Here is a 17,596-nt window from a genome sequence, read left to right as displayed (position 1 = left end):
CAGGGACACAGTCAGATATGTCTTCAATGATAAATCAAAACATGGGGAATTACTCTCCCACAGAGCGTAAGTGCAAGACCAGCCCCAGATGCTATATTGTTACCTATTACTGTTGGTCCAGCTGTACCCTTATTTGCACAGAAGAAACCTACTATAGTTGAGCAGGGTGCCATGTCCCAGAATATAATGAGGGGAGGACATAATGAGAATGCCTGGGTATTCTCTCCTGTGGGACACACTGTTGATGGATCAAGATCATTGTTAGACCTCAGTCCATTTGTAGTACTTCCAAATACTATGGCAGGGTCAAAGGTTAGCCAGAGTTTGAAATTGTTGACACCACAGACCCCGAATGCAGTTGCATAGCAGGTGCCACCAGTCCAAGCCAGTAACATTTTGTTGTAAGGATTGACAGCTCAGCATTTGATTGAATGGTTAGACAAGTTGAATACCCCTCATAGTGCTCCTAAGGGAGAGGAGTGTTTTAATTATGCTAGGCTAAGCATGGAAGTGGGTGAACTAATTGAGGGAGCTATGGGTGTGAACAGGTTTGAATCCTACACAGAAGCAGAATTGAGATACTTGTGCCCGAAGCTTACAAGGGAAGTAAGCAATGTGCATCAGAAACTAGCAGACCCAGCAGAATAGTACGGCATAGCAATAGAGAAAACGAAGCACTTGAAAAGGAGTTACAGATTCGATTTTGAAACTTAAGATTCTGAACACATGAGATCTGCCGGAATGAAGGCACACCTTAAGGAATTGCTTCAACGTGCCCAGACTTGGGGAGCATTAGACAACTGGGAAGGCAGATGGGTAAAGAACAGAGACCAAAGAAAAAGGGATTCTATGGAGCTGACTGCAAATGTGCAGATCCCGTCAAAATTTTACTGATGAGAGAGATGCCAGGAGGAAATTTTATTCATGTACCTTGGAGCCGAAATGACATTCTATCATTTACAAATGATTATCCAAAATTGAGAGAGAAGCCAGTAGAGTGGTATAAGGAGACAGACAGGTTTGTGAAACTTGCACAATGCCTGTGGGAGGACTTGAATATGTTACTAGAGCTAGTGGTTCCAGCGGATCTGTGGGTCATATGTAAGAGGAGTGTAGATTGGCCAACAAGTGAACCAGAGAGAGACAAAAATACAGGTGCACCATCTTCAGAGGTAATGTAATATTACTATAAGGTGATTGAGTTTTTAAAAATGAAAATTTCACCTAAGAATATTGATTGGCAGAGGATTGACAAGACAGCTCAGGAAGCAAAGGAGTCGATACATGTGTCTTATGAGAGACTGTTGCAAGCATTCAAGCATTATAGTGGTACAGAGACATTTGAGGTGAAAGACATGATTAATTCTGTGTTCAGATTTGTTGAAGGGTTAATACCTGAAATTAGCCAGATAATTAAGAGTCATTTGATTTGCTGGCAAGCAAAGCCAATTGATGAGGTGTTGCAGTATGCAAAGTACTGTAGTGATGAGATTGAGTTGAACAGAGAAAGTTGAAAGAGAAGGCGATGGTGATGCAGATTAAAGCTGCCCAAACGGGTATGCAAAGGAATTTGTCCACAACAGTTACCGCAGCAGCAGCAGGGAAACAAGATGTTTCAGCCCCAGATGCGAGGTCGCGGAGGTAATGTGAATCGTGGTCCAGATTCAGGTACTGTGTTGGTTCAGAATGATGTGCAGGGAATTAAGTAATTATTGCCATGTCACGTATGAGTAGCCGTCGGACATTGGAAACAGGAGTGTCTGATGGTGCAGGAAGGTGTCGTTCAGCAAAGTAATTACATCAATTTGTTCCAGAACATGAGAGGGCCAAGAGTGAGAGGTACTGATCCAAATGTTCACAATAATGTGAATCAAGTGCAGAATTTTCAGCCCATGCAGCAGGTGCAAATGCCATGTGTACAAATGACACATTTGCAACCAATGCAACAGTAGTTCCCATTGTACCTAGACAGCAAATTCAAATACATCAAGCCCCAATGGAACAGCAGCAGATGAGGCTTTCTCAACAGGTCATAGGTCAGAGGCTTAACCAAATTAAAAACATAGTGCACCAATTCCCGTTACACAGTGAAAATGGAATAAATGATGATTGGATGAGCGACAGTTCAGATGAGGAGCCATGTGTGCTTGCAACTTTCTTAGAAGTAGATCAGAGAGGTCCCTATGTGAAGGGAAAGGTTATGGGTCACAGAGCTTCATTCTTGGTTCACACAGGAGCTACACACTCTACAGTGAGAAGTGCAGATGTTCCAAACTTGCCCCTTTCAGGTAAAACAGTTCAGATTGTAGGAGTAGCAAATCAGTATTTGATTAACCCAATTACAGAACCAGTTCAAGTTAAAATTTGCAACTTTCAGGGAATGCACAAATTTGTAGTCTGCGATTCAAGTCCGGTATCCCTGTTGGGAAGGGACTTGTTGTGTGAGACCAAATGTTCAATTACTTGTTCAAATGATGGCATTGATACTCAGATGAATAGTGATGATGAAGATGACCAAGCCCCAGAGATAGAAGGTGAAACTACAAGTGAGGAGTACCCTCTTATTTAATTTTTCCCGATGTTCACAGTGAAGGAGCTTTATCCTGATCTGCAGGGAAGGAGAAAGTGTGGGATTTGACAGGAAAAGAAGTAGGTCTGATAAAGGGAGTTGAGCCAGTTAAAGATACTGTAAAACCGAATGCAATTTTTCCACAACTTCCGCAGTACCACATGCTGCAAGATATCACCCAAAATAATTGCAGACTTTGTAAAGCAAGGGGTTTTTAGGGAAGTATTGAGGAGCCCATGTAATTCACCGATAATGGGTTTGCAAAAGCCCTGTGGGAAAGTCCAAATTGTCCAGGACTTGAGAAAAATAAATGAGATTGTGGTTAACTTTTGTCCCGGGGTGCCAAAACCAGCTGTGATAATGTTTCAGATTTAATGTGATGCCGAATGGTTCACTGTCATTGATTTGTCGCAAGCCTTCTTTTCTGTGCCTCTTCTTGAGGACAGCCAATTTCTCTTTTGTTTCAAATTTCTGGATCGAGTTTATTGTTGGTGCAGAATTCCTCAAGGGTTTTCAGAGTCACCTTCCATATTCAATCAGATCTTGAAAAAGAATTTGGAGTCATTGGAATTGCCTTTTAAATCGACTTTGGTACAGTACATTGATGACTTGCTGGTTGCGTCCAAGACAAGGGGCGAGTGCAAGTATGATACGATTGCCTTACTGAACCATTTGGAAAAGAATGGTCATAAAGTGCCTCCGCTTAAAGTGCAATACTGTCAAAAAGTAATGAATTATTTGGGTCACCAGAGTGAGAAAGGATCAAGAAAGATATTCAGAGAAAGGATTTCAGCCATATTGCAGATAAATCCCCTGACCACAGAGAGAGATGTCAGGATGTTTTTAGGGATGGTAGACTACTGTCGCCAATGGATTCCAAACTTTTTAGTCATTTCGAGACCATTGCAGAAGCTGACTCATAAGGAATTTACTGATCCTGTAGTGTTAGACCAGGCTGGAATGAAAGTGTTCAATGAATTGAGAGAGAATCTGTGTAAGGATCCAGCTTTGGGTATGCCTGACTACATGAAACCTTTTCTTGTCAAAAACGGGGGAATGGGAGATTAACTGGTCAAGTGTACAAACTCCCTCATCATAGTGAATCAATCAAAAAGGTACACTGTTCCAAAAAAAAAAGAAAAAAGGACAAAGTAACACAAGAAAGATCTGAGTATAGCAGGTATGAATAAGTTCAGAAGCAAAAGCCCTTGTGTATCATCATTGGGCTTGCTCCACGTCAAACTGGCACTGCAATGTCTGATGGGACCCTTGTGGGGGCCACTATGCCAGAATTTCACGAAGAGATAAAGGGTGGAGCATAGATGGAGAGAAAAGAAAAAACATTAAAATTGGCTCTGACACTCCCTTAAAAAACAATTTTATTAGTACGAGGAAGTGCTGGTCGAGGTTAAAACACAAAGTTATGGAAATAATGGTCCTTTCCTCTAACGAGCGAGTGGACAAAAAGACCTTAATTTTTCAACTCCAAAAAGTCAACATGTTTCATGCACACTGCCACACTTATCCATGGGATGTCATCATTTAATCCCTGGATGTGTGTTCCTAGCTTATACACCCAACGTTGTTCAACTTCTAAGAGCGCTCTCGTGGACGACTGAACAACTTCAAGAATAATCCACCGTAGGTCATTTGGTGTCTTTTGTGCATCACAATAGTGGATACTCAATTTTGTCGTTAGACGTCCACATCTTATGTTGCTACGGTGTTCATTTATTCAAATTTTTACTGATCTTGTGGTCATACCTATGTATCGTAGGCCACAGGGGCAAACGATCATGTAGATACAATTGTAGGTGTTACAATTGGTGTGTTTTAGAAGTCTCCAAGGACCAATAGGTTCGAGGTTGATTGTTTGGATACGTTTAGTAAGAGGGCAAACATTGCAATTGCCGCAGGGGAAATTACCATTCACAGGTGGAAGGGCCCACAATGTCTTTTTATCTGAGTCCTTGTTGAATAGTAGTGATCTTGTGTGTACAACAGAATCCTTAATATTGGGAGATCCTTTGAAAGCAAATAAAGGTATAGGTATGTTGACACTTGTCAGGATTGGCCAGCGTTTATTGATCAGCTTCTTGAGAAAGTTTGAAGCTGGTGAGAAAGTAGATACACAGGTTAAACAGGATGCAGGGACTCTTTGATGTTGGAGACAATAATGCCTCTCTGTTGTTGTTATGAGCTCGTTTACATGCTGTATTAATAGTTCTCGCTGGATAATGCCTCTCAAGTAGTTTTTTAGTAAGGTCATCAGCTTGTTGGTCAAAAAAAGAAATATTACTGCAATTGCAACGTAGTCTCAGAAATTGACCGTATGGTAAATTGTCCCATAGGGCTTTTGGATGGTAACTTTCATATGATAATAAACGGTTTTGGTCAGTCTTTTTGTGATACGTACAAGATTGTAATTTGCCATTGTTAATACTAATAGTAAGATCCAACAAAGAAATAACTTCAGTGGATACTGTGGAGGTAAACCTTAAAAAATGGTCAAGACTGTTCATCCAATTGGTAAAATGAGGGACCAATTGAGTATCTCCCTACCATACAATCAGGATATCATCAATATATCGTTGCCAAAATCTGATTTTACATTGAAGGGATTGGTAGTATTAAGAATACAGTGCTGTTCAAAATTGTACACATACAGACAAGCAAGACTAGGGGCAAAGGGACTCCCCATGGAAGTCCCGCGAGTCTGATGGTACAGCTGGTCCTCAATTTTCTTTTTTTTTCGGTAAGTGCTAAAGTAGCACATTGTATGATGAAATGTACAGGTGTAGATGTACTTAATGGTCTGTTTAAGAGAGCAGTCTCAATCACCCATAGTGTTTCTTTTTGTGGAATATTGGTATAGAGTGATTCTACGTCAAGGGTGATTAATGCTTGTACTGTCTCTGTCTCATTTATGGACTCGATCAAATTGAGGACCTCCTTAGTGTCCTTAAAGTGGATGATTCTCTTACAATGGGTTGTAAGAAGAAATCGCAAAAGGTAGAAAAGGGTTCTAATACTGACCCAATGCCTGAAACTATTGGACGTCCAGGGGGAGGTGTAATACCCTTGTGGAGTTTCGGGAGGCAGTAAAAATAGGGGATACGTGGATTAATGGTATCCAAAAAATCTGCCTCTCTCTGGGATATCCATGAATTAGATACCGCTTCATGGATCAAAGTCCGAATCTGTAGCTGTAATCTTTAGAGTCGGATCACATGAAGTCGGTGTGTAATAGGTGTAATCACTCAATAACTCAAAAACATGTTATTTTTTCTTTTCTCTCTATCTACGCTCCTTTCTTTATCTCTTCATGAAATTCTGACATAGTGACCCCTACAAGGGTCCCGTCAGACATTTCAGTGCCAGTCTGACGTGGAGCAAGCCCAATGATGATACATGAGGGCTTTTGCTTCTGAACTTATTCATACCTGCTATACTCAGATCTTTCTTGTGTTACTTTGTCCTTTTTTGTGGAACAACGTACCTTTTTGATTGATTTACATGAAACCTTTCACATTTTTTGTCATGATCATGATGCATGTTCTTTGTCTGTTTTGACACAGGTCCATGGAGGTGTAAACCGCCCAGTAGCATATTTTTCAGCTACTTTGGACTCAGTTGCAGTGGCCTTACCAGGTTGTTTGCGCACAGTTGCAGCGGTTGGTCAAACCCTTACACAGTGTGAAGGCATTGTGATGGGGCATCCACTGACTATGATAGTCCCTCACTCTATTGAGATTCTACTTACAATGAGGAAAACCCAATATTTGACTGGCGCAAGGTTGACCACATATGAAATGAGTATTCTAGGGTCACCAAATGTGTCATTGAAAAGATGTACAGTGCTGAACCTGGCAACCTTACTTCTGATTGAAAATGTTGAAATTGAGAAATTGGAAGACGTCGAACATGATTGTCTTGAAGTAATTGACTTGTGCACAAAACCGAGACCTGACATTAGAGATACCCAATTGGAAGAGAATGACCAAATTATCTTTGTTGATGGTTCTTGCCTGAGAGACAATGCAGGGACACTGAGAGCAGAATATGGCGTGCGCACATTTACTGGTGTTCTAGAAACTTCTTGGCTTTGAGGAGTGTATTCTGCCCATGTAGCGGAACTGGTAGCCCTTACTAGAACATGCCATGTTTCTGCTCAGCTGAAAGTTACAGTACATACAGATAGCCAGTATGGATTTGGAATAGTCCATGATTTTGGCCAGTTGTGGTCACAGAAGTTTCATGACCTCTTCTGTTTTACCAGTGAGAAATGGTGAAAGAATTAAAGAACTGCTACATGCTATATAAATGCCTGAAAAGATTGTCATGATAAAATGCAGTGCACATCTGCAGTGCATGACTTTGTAACATTGGGAAATGGATATTGGGATCAAGTCACAATGTTTTGCGCATTGAACTGTATATCTTTCAAAGATAAGTGGGAACTGTTACCTGAAGAAGATGAAACATGTCTAAGGTTTGAAACGAAAGTAATTGACACCTTTGAGGAATTGAAAATGTTGCAGAATAATTTTGACAGGGAGGAAAAACGTTCATGGAGCAAAATGAAATGTGCGCAAAGACAAGATGAATTGTGGGTTTCAGAAGAGGATCAATTGGTTTTGCCAAATAGTCTGCTGTCTCAAATGGCTAGGAATTATCATGGTCAAGCACATGTTGGGAGGGATGCCATGATTTGGTTGTTCAAACATGATTGGTTCAATTCAAGGTTTAGACAGGTTGCTGAAGCAGTTTGCCATCGTTGTGTCATTTGCCAGCAAGTGAACGTGGGGGAAGGGACAGTGGTTAACTTGAGCCACATTGGAAGAGCAGGAGGTCCATTCAGCAGAATGCTGATGGATTTTAATGAAATGCCTGCATGTGGAGGTCTGAGATATGTGTTGGTGTTTGTATGCATTTTTAGTCACTGGGTTGAATCTTACCCTACACAAAGAAATGGTAGTCTCACAGTAGCAAAACTACTGCTTAGGAAAAACAGATACCCCTGCTCAGGTTTCCTATCCCTTTAGAATCAGATAGGGGAAGTCACTTCAACAATGAAGAAATTAAATTACTGTGTGCAGCATTGAACATTGAGCAGAAGTTCTATTGTAGTTACCGCCCTGAAGCATCAGGACTAGTGGAGCAGATGAATGATACCTTGAAGTCAAGAGTTGCAAAGATGTGTGTGTCCACGAATTTGAAATTGCCTGACGCTTTGCCTTTAGTTTTGATGTCAATGAGAAACACACCCGACAGGAAGACAGGATTGTCACTGCATGAGATCCTTATGGGCCGAGCCATGAGGTTGCCAGCGGTGCCTGCGAATGCACTTGTCAGCAATACAGATGATATGGTGTTGGAATACCTCAAAGGTCTGGCTGATGTGGTTTTCTCTTTCTCTCAGCAGGTGGAGACTATCAAACTGCCATCGATCCATGACCCAGGGCACAACCTGAGAGCCGGAGATGGGGTTGTGGTTTGGAAACACATGAGGAAAATGTGTTTGGTGCCTTGTTGAAAAGGACCATTCCAGGTAGTTCTGACAACTACCACAGCTGTGAAGTGCACTGGAATTCCAATTTGGATCCATGCCAGTCACACAAAGAAAGTGGCATGTCCACTGGATCATGAGGAAGAAGAGTTGTTGAGAGTACCAACAACAGCGAAACAAGTCTCAGGGCCGGAAAAAGAACAAGGAGGAACTGAGACCGAATCTGAGCCCGTTGAGGACGGTTCAGTCACTCCTGTGAGAGACAAAGGAGAAGAACTCCAGGAGGGTGATGGAGAGCCTATCTCAACTGAGGCAGTAGGAGAGCCAGTTAGAGGAGGGCTTTCCAGAAGCAAACAATCTTGAGAGACAAACCAAGAAATTGCCAGACCCAGAGGGGAAAGGAGTTGAGGTGGATGGAAGTCACTGTGATCTGACTCCTCCTGAACCTGTTGCAGGTCAGTTAGGTGAAAACACCGCAGAACAAGAGGGTGTTTCAAGTTCGACTCTGAAGAGAACACTGACAAAAGTTCCACTGAAAGGAGATAAGTGTCTGGAGTCTCAAGGAAAGGGAAAGGAAGTGGTTGTTGAGACAACAATCGAGGAAGAAGTAAATGCAGCAAGGAGAGAAGATCTAAGTGAAGGAGAATTTAATGGTGATTGAAAGTTGAAAAGAAAGAGAATAGCAAGTCGAAGATACGCAGGTCCTGATTGGCCGTACGCAACAACAAGTGAATGGCAGCAGGAATTTTTGTCTTTTTATTTTGATAGAGATATTCCGGGTCAGTATTTTGGTACTTGAAGGAAGCTGATAAACTGAACTGTTGAAACAATCTGAGAAACATTTTTTTGAGAAAGAGACTAAAATAACCTTAAGGGACATTGATAACTTGATTTGACTTTTGAAACCTGATTTTGACAAGCTGCTTATAGATTTTGACAAGGGATCCTGGAAGTGAGATTGAAAGCTGTAAATAACTGCTTAAAGAAGAGTTGTTTGTTTTTGCTGTAGTTTTTCTACATTTTTCTTCTGCATTCTGATTCCTTACAGATCCTGAGTAACATTAGCCAGCAGGATAGGAATACTAGGCTCTGTAAATATATGAGTATTATTTTGGTGATTCTGTGCGGGATATTGTTTGTGGTATTGATTGTGGGTATGTCTGTACTTGATAAAAGTGAAGCCAACCATACTTATGCTTTTGAGACAACTAATGTACTAACGGCAATAGAGAATTTAGGTTAGATGAGAAGTATTTGCATGAGAGTACTAATGCGCAAGGAGAACTTTCTTCTAATGTCTTCTATCGCTTGTTGAGTGAGTTTGTTGAAACAATGGGTGCAAGGAATTATTACGTGTGTATGCAGATTCCTTAATCAGTTGAGGAAGCAGTTACGTACCATAGTTTGCCTTTAACATAGGGAATAAGTTGGGGTCTGCAACTAACAAGATTCTATAACCAGGAGTACATTCAGTATTTCTATTCAAATTATGACATGGTGTTTTCGTTTGTCCCTAAAATTAGGTATTTGAGTAGAGTAGCTAAGGATAATGACATAGTATTAGTTAGAGGATTCTTTGAACCTACATTGACATTTGGCACTGCTTACGCACACTGCAATAATTTAACATGCTTGCTTGCACCCTTAGATAAAAGCATCGTAGATCACACATATGACAGGAGAAAGTAATTGAAAGAGAAATTAGAAGAAGGCTTAGAGAAAAAGACTTACAGGACTGATTATGCTTATAGTGCAATTAAAACAAAAGGGGAATTAGCTTTACATGCGCAACACGTAGGGAAACTTTGTATATATAGGTCTAAATCACACACTGACACTTTATATGTGTTAACGAGTGAATGTAGACATGTGTTTTTGTTTCAGAGTAAATGGACGTTTATGTTGAATGGACAGGACCCAGCTATACCTGGGATTTATTACATTTGTGGTCTTAATGCTTATTACCGTCTTACAAGAGGATGGTATGGGACATGTTACTTGGGAATAGTTTTCCCAAAGATTTATCAAATTAATGACGTGAAGAAGTTTCGAAAGTGACTGAATTACATCATATGAGGCAGAGAAGCGAGTCTCCTCCTGGTATAGTGGGAGATATATTTGGAGCAATGATTCTTTCAGAAGGAGTCGTTCTGAATTCGATAAAGATTCGAAAGCTGTCTACTATTGTAGATAACATGCTGACAAATATATCAGGAGCAATACTCTGGATAGGTACTGAATTAGCTGCTGAAAGAGCTATGACTCTTCAGACTCGTCTTGCTTTAGACATTCTTTTAGCGAAGGATGGCGGAGTTTGTAGAATGATTCATTCTAGGCATTGTTGATCGCATATTCCTAACAATAATAAAGAAATTAGAGACTTAGGCCCTCATTCCGACCCTGGCGGTTTGAAACCGCCAGGGTGGAGGGCAGAGGAAGCACCGCCAACAGGCTGGCGGTGCTTCCCGGGCCATTCTGACCATGGTGGTAAAGCCGCGGTCAGAAAAGGGTAACCGGCGGTTTCCCGCCGGTTTACCCCTGGCCCAGGGAATCCTCCATGGCGGCGCTGCTTGCAGCGCCGCCATGGGGATTCCGACCACCTTCCCGCCAGCCTGTTTCTGGCGGTTTACACCGCCAGAACCAGGCTGGCGGGAACGGGTGTCGGGGGGCCCCTGGGGACCCACAAAGATTTTCAGTGTCTGCTTTGCAGACACTGAAAATCGCGACGGGTGCCACTGCACCCGTCGCACCCCTGCAAATCCGCCGGCTCCATTCGGAGCCGGCTTCCTCTTTGCAGGGGCTTTCCCGCTGGGCCGGCGGGCGATCTTTTGGAGATCGCCTGCCGGCCCAGCGGGAAAGTTAGAATGACCGCCCGGTCTTTTGGCGGTTTCCGCCCGGCGGGCGGCGCCCGCCGCCCGCCGGGGTCGGAATGACCCCCTTAATTACTAATCTGACTAATGAAAGTGCTGATTTGAAAGAATTGAAAGAACCAGGTGTTTGGGGAAAGATTGGCAAAGGTTTTGCTTCAGTGGGAAATTGCCTCAGCAACATTTGGAATGCGAATTCTATTGAAAATCATACAGGGGATGTCAATTACTGTGGTTTGCCTAATTGGAATATGGGTAATGTGTAAATTATGCAAAAGAATTAAACTGAAGAGGTCAAAGAATGATGAGAGGAGGGAAGAAAGGAAAAGGGAAAAAATGCACAGGGAAAACCCAAAAAGGGAACAAAAATATGATGGGATCGAATTGACCGAATTTTTGCTGAAGCAAAGAATTTGTGGGTGGTAGTTAGTGTGATGACACATTTAGTCATCAGAGGAGGGACTGCTAGCGCAGGTGTTTTAATAAAAATTATTAACGAAAGTTCATATATTCTGAGTAATGGACTTGTGTCAAAAAAATAATAACGTAGAAAAAAATGCACACACTGAAAATGTGATCACGATGAGTGGCCGTCACGAAGTGTACTTATTAATAGTCTAAAGCTATGAAATATTGACCATATGTTTGACTAATGTAGCAATATGTTATATTAAAGGTTATGCATTATGTATTAGCTTTATTAAATGTAGGCCTTAATTTAGTGAAGGTCTTGGCCTAGTCGCCATGCCTCATGTCAAGCTGTATTTCTTAGCCTTTAATAAATGGCTGTCTTAGAGAGTTAAACTGTGATTTTCCATTGTATTGTGTAAATGTGCTTGCAGCTGAGAATGTTTTCTCATGAGAACCGTCTGCTAGAAGATGCTGTTCTTGCTAAACGTAACAATATGTGTGTAATGCGTGTAAGAATGACTTTCTCAGGAGGAGAACATTGGAGACACTGACTGGAGTAGAAGCTGCAACAATATTGTTACCTGACGAGCCAGATGATGAGAACATTGCAGGAAAAAACAATCAGTGACAAGTGAACGGAGTAATGGTAGAATTCATAGATTTTGAGTTTTAGTTTTATTGGACATGCAATCCCTTTGACCAATAGGGATTTGGGAAGTAGTCTTAGTGAATTTAACGTAACGGGACTGCACCAAGAGACAGTACGCCATTCTTTCTATTCTTCTTGAGGGTTTACCTCTATTCTTTCAAGTTGATTAAAGACTTTTTGTTTTCTGAACTTTGAGGCTGAATCCTGATGCCTTGCTGATCGACTGATGTCCTGATGATGAAGACTATCTTAGCGCTGCCGATCCAACTGAGGAGAGGTATTATTGTTCCCATGTATGATATGCATATTTGCTTTTTCTTTCTAGGTACTAACTGTGCTGTTTTGCGACAGCCATAGTTAGATGATTTTCCAAACTTGTGTTACTAAATTGTTTTACATGAAGCCCAACATGCTGATGCTAATCTGGTGTTAGTTAAGGATCCTCACTAATGAAAATCTGCTAATAAGGAATGATGCTTGATAAGTTTCTTTGCTGAAGCTACCTGTATTTGATCTTGTTTGCGGAATTGTTCTTGTTATTAATTTGCACCGTAATCTTAGAATGTGTAATAGTTCAAGCTTTGATTAGATTACGTTTCTTCTGTCGCTTTGGACAGCCAGTGTTGTTTCTGTATGTGTATCATTTGATTTTGAGACTAATTTACATGTCTTTAGCATTGTTAGTATAGGGAAATAAATATTCAAACTTTTACTAAAAGGTGTGGTTTTTTATGAGTGAAAGGTCAGGGTGTGTGATATGCATGTACTAGAGTTATGGTGGGATCATCTTAATTGTGAGTCAAAAGGTTCATCGACCTATTCGTGTCTCTTGTATGTTTACCTATTAATGTCAGATGCGCTAACAGACCCAGCCTTAAAAGAGTACATTGATCGGAGATCTGCTCCATAACAGCTCATCCCTACTTGAGGTACTTTTTGTGTACAAAAACCCAGGAAAAAGTCTGCAATTATAATACCTACTTTGGTTGGTTGGGTTATAAAATGTGAAGGTGACATCTCTTTCTGCTCTGGCTTCTCAACTGTGCCTCAGGTTTGTATAAGGACTCGTGATTCATGGCCAGTACTTTTATTTGTCTTGACTTTCGAATAAAGCTCTACAGTAGTAGCTGAAACAATATGGTGTTAGAGGCAGAGTATTATTTGGTATTACAATCAAAGCTATTTAGAATCCTAGTCCTAGAAGACATGGCCCACAACTATGCCTTGATTGAAAGAAGACAAGCTTCATCAGCCTGAGTGCAGAGGAACAGGGCATGACCCTGAGCACCAGACCAATGACTAGTTGACTGAGACCTTCTTGTGCTTCAATAGAGAGTCTGTCGAGGAGCCGCGAGGGTCAATAGCACAGCTCAGCTAAAGAAAGTTGAAGCATCCTTGAGAAATCAATATTAAAAGAGGATCACCTACTAGACCTATCTTGTTGACAAACTAACTCATAATTCTGCATCCTAAAAAACCACACTGACCACACTGCAAGGCAGTATTAAACCATTACACTACTTTCTATGTTCAGTAACTTATCTCTCTGTACTGCATCTTCGAGATACTAACTCAACATGTTGAACTACAAGTTTATACTAAACCACAACATGACAATGCAACTAAAAACACTAATCCTCTACACTTAACTGTTTTCTAGGGCCAAAATGCATCACATTGACTACCTCCTTGGAATACTTCCCGACTAAAGTCTACTGATTGATCAACTACACTGCATGCCATCCCAAAGACAATAATCTACCATGCTGATTTGTACCCTGGGGAAACCAACCCACAACACTGCATTGCAGCCTACTAATTGTCACCAAACGCCAATACACTAAACGCTAAAACACAAAGAGCATCAAAGGAATATTAGCCCACCACACCACATTGCATCACAAGGATATATTTTACAGGCATTTATCCACCACATTGTACTGCACCCTACAGGCATTAACCCATCAAGCTTCAGCTTGGGATATTAACCCACCATGCTACACTAATCCATAAAAATAGAAATATAACACAATCAATTTAGGAATATAACCCAACCATGCGTAGCTGCAAAATGGATACAATAACTGACTTCAACACACTACCCATGTGGATCCTAACATACCACCCTACATTACAACCTAGGGTCACTAACTCAACACAATACGCCACAGCCCAGGATTACTAAGGTTTTGTGTTGAGATTCAGTCTGACACATAGGAGGTCATTCTGACCCTGGCGGTCATGGACCGCCAGGGCCAACGACCGCGGAAGCACCGCCAACAGGCTGGCGGTGCTTCTGGGGCCATTCTGACCGCGGCGGTATAGCTGCTGTCAGAAAAGGGAAACCAGCGGTTTCCCGCCGCCCCAGGAAATCCTCCACGGCAGCGCTGCAAGCAGCGCCGCCATGGGGATTCCGACCCCCTTCCCGCCATCCTGTTTCTGGCGGTTTTCACCGCCAGAAACAGGATGGCGGGAACAGGTGTCGTGGGGCCCCTGGGGGCCCCTGCAGTGCCCATGCCACTGGCATGGGCACTGCAGGGGCCCCCTAACAGGGCCCCATTCAGATTTTCAGTGTCTGCTTGGCAGACACTGAAAATCGCGACGGGTGCAACTGCACCCGTTGCACACCAGCAACTCCGCTGGCTCCATTCGGAGCCGGCTTCCTCATTGCTGGGGCTTTCCCGCTGGGTGGGCGGGCGGCCTTTTGGCGGTCGCCCGCCAGCCCAGCGGGAAAGTCAGAATGACCGCCGCGGTCTTTTGACCGCGGTACGGTCTTCTGGCGGTTCCCGCCAGACGGGCGGCTTCTGCCGCCCGCGGGGGTCAGAATGACCCCCATAATCCTTTATTCCATTTACTAAGCCATGCATAGCCACTTTGCAGATAAACACTTTAGAATCCCCACACTGTAGGTCTGCTTGAGATCGAGCCACTTGCAGGAATGCATCCCGCCTTTAAAGTTGAGGATGCGTGCTATCATTAGGCAATGTAGGACCCCTTGCGTTGGCTTGGGTGTTAGTGCTCTATGTGTCCTTTCAACCACAAACCACAGAGAGGTCTGCTCAGTGGGCATCCTGGACTTATTCCATGTTTCCAGAAACTCCTTGGCTTTGGGAGGCTCTGTGTCTCTGTGTCTTCCAGGATCCCCAGAAAGCACAGATTGTTGCACTGATAGAGGTTTTCCTTGCCTTCAATACAGCGATGAAGCTCAGCCATGTGGGAAGATCTGCTACTTCAGAGTAGTAATGTCATCTTACACTGTGGATAGGTGTCTCTGCTTCGGTGATTCTAGCTTTGGCGTTACACGGTCTTGATACATAAGGGCCATGTCCACTCACACTTCACTGATCTTTGTTTCAACAGAAGTTCGAGAGTCATGAATTGCTTGAAGAATAGTGGCGAGATCACCTTCAGTTGAGGAAAGTTTGTCAGCAGTAGCGCTCCTGACGTGGCGACTCAGTATTTGCCAGGAGGTGGTCAGTAGGGGTGCTTGTGAAGGTCGAGAAATTGACGGATGGTAGACAGGCCCAGTCAGAGTCTAGGCCCCTGGTGACCATAACATGGAGCAAGAGACTGTTACAGCACCTGCCACTGTTTGAATGCTGGATTTAGGGTCTTTATAAGTGGAAATGAGGCCTGAGAGGCCTTAGGCCACTCCATAATCTCCCGGCCTGGCGTAATCCATGGAGGCACCCCAACATCCCAGGCGCCACCCCAGTCGTCACATTCCACGGGGCACCGGCCTTTAGATGCAGTGGTCCGCACACAGGACAGGCAGCAGCAGCTCACCTGTAGCACCGGCTGGGATCCAGACAGCTCTGGGCTCAATAGCAGACGTGTGGGCAGCAGGGTGTGCACAGGAGCATAGCCTCTTCTTGGAAGCACAGCGGTAGTGTGTTATGGGCTGGGACAGGTCCGGGGGTCCGCTACCAGAATCTAGACAGTTCTTAGTCGTGCAGGTGGAGGCAAGAGACAGGATGAGCGCGAGTCCCAAGCATGCCTGCGACACTCATCAATGAAGGCGTTACCTCCCTTTGTCTTGGTGACGGTTGGGTGGAGGGCTCTGGAAGCCACAGGGCCCGCAGGGAACAAGTCCTTACACAGCGGTTTCCATGTTGTCAGGCCGCCGCCTCAAGTACTGCGGGAAGAAGGATTTCACTGTGGTCAGTCAGATGTCCATGCAGCAGGAAGGTCGAGATTCCTATTGCACTGCAGGAGAGGGAAAGAAATGTCCTAGAGTTGCAGGGATGAGAGCGTATGACAGAGGGGCTCTAGAACAGTCTCAAAGTGTGGGCTCCATCTTGACACTCCTGGCCATGCACCCTGTGATGCATCCTTTATTACATTAATTGTGAGTAAGAAAATATTATTCATTCTCAGAATAACAAAGAATTGACAAATAAAACAGGTAAAGTGTGTCTGGCACTGATTCTGCCACCTCTGAGCAGAGGTCGCAAGGGCAGTGCCTGGGGGTACTAGAGGCAAGCCAGGGGTCGTAGTTATGGCTCCTGGTGACCCCTAAATGACATCCATGGCACCATGGTGCAAAGGTGCCTGCATTAGCGCTACTCAGCTCACAGTGCGCCAGAGTAGGAGACAACAGAAATGTGCCATATCATATTAGATATGGTGCATTTTGGCTGAATCCCTTTCACACAAAGCTGTGAAAAAACTTTGCTTGCTTCCCTGACCTGCGTGAAATGTTTGCAAATATGCCCCTGTATCTTTAGGGACACTAAACAGCAACATTGCAATGAATCATAGGAATACTAACATGCCACAGTTCACTACATCCTAGGAAAACAAATGTATCAATCTGACTTGCACTTTTGAGTCATTAATCTAAAAACACAAAACCACGTTACAGGAAAACTATTTTGTTACACTTTATCATTGGGACACTTAGGCCCTCATTTTGACTTTGCCCGTCTTTTTGAAAGACGGCCAAAGCCACGGGTCCTGGAAGAGCACTAGTGCTGTTGGTCTTCCACCCACCATATTACGAATACTTCTGGATTTCCGCCACTCTGTGGGTAGGAATACAGCAGTAGTCATGCAGGTGGGTGGAGGTGCATGGGTGGTTCCACCACCGACCTACGAGCAGTAATGCAGCCTGGCGGTGTCCTGATGGCGGGATGCTGCTGGCGGTTGAAGCGCCCGTTCCCTGCCGGACGACCTCCTCGCCAGGCAAGGTAAGTCAGGTGTCCAGCAGGGGTTGGGCTTGGGAGGGTGGGGGGTGTTGTGTGTGCATGTGTGAGTGGGTGTTTTCTGCATGTCTGAATGTAACTGTTTGTGTGTGTGTGGGTGTTTGTCTTTTTGTGTGTATGCGTGTGTGAGTGGGCATTTGCGTGTGTGTATGCGAGTATGTCTGTGTGTGTGTATGGGCGTTTATATGTGTGTATGGCTGCATTAGTGTATGGGTGTGGGTATGGGTGTGTGCATGTGTGGTTGAATGCGTGTATGAATGTTGAAGTGAATGCGTGTATGAGTGCTAAAGTGAATGCGTTTATGAATGTTGAAGTGAATGCGTGTATGAGTGCTGAAGTGAATGCGTTTATGAATGTTGAAGTGAATACAAGTATGAGTGCTGAAGT

The sequence above is a fragment of the Pleurodeles waltl genome, chromosome 2_1 (assembly GCF_031143425.1).
Source record: "Pleurodeles waltl isolate 20211129_DDA chromosome 2_1, aPleWal1.hap1.20221129, whole genome shotgun sequence".
Classification (NCBI taxonomy): domain Eukaryota; kingdom Metazoa; phylum Chordata; class Amphibia; order Caudata; family Salamandridae; genus Pleurodeles; species Pleurodeles waltl.
This window is presented reverse-complemented; position numbering follows the sequence as displayed.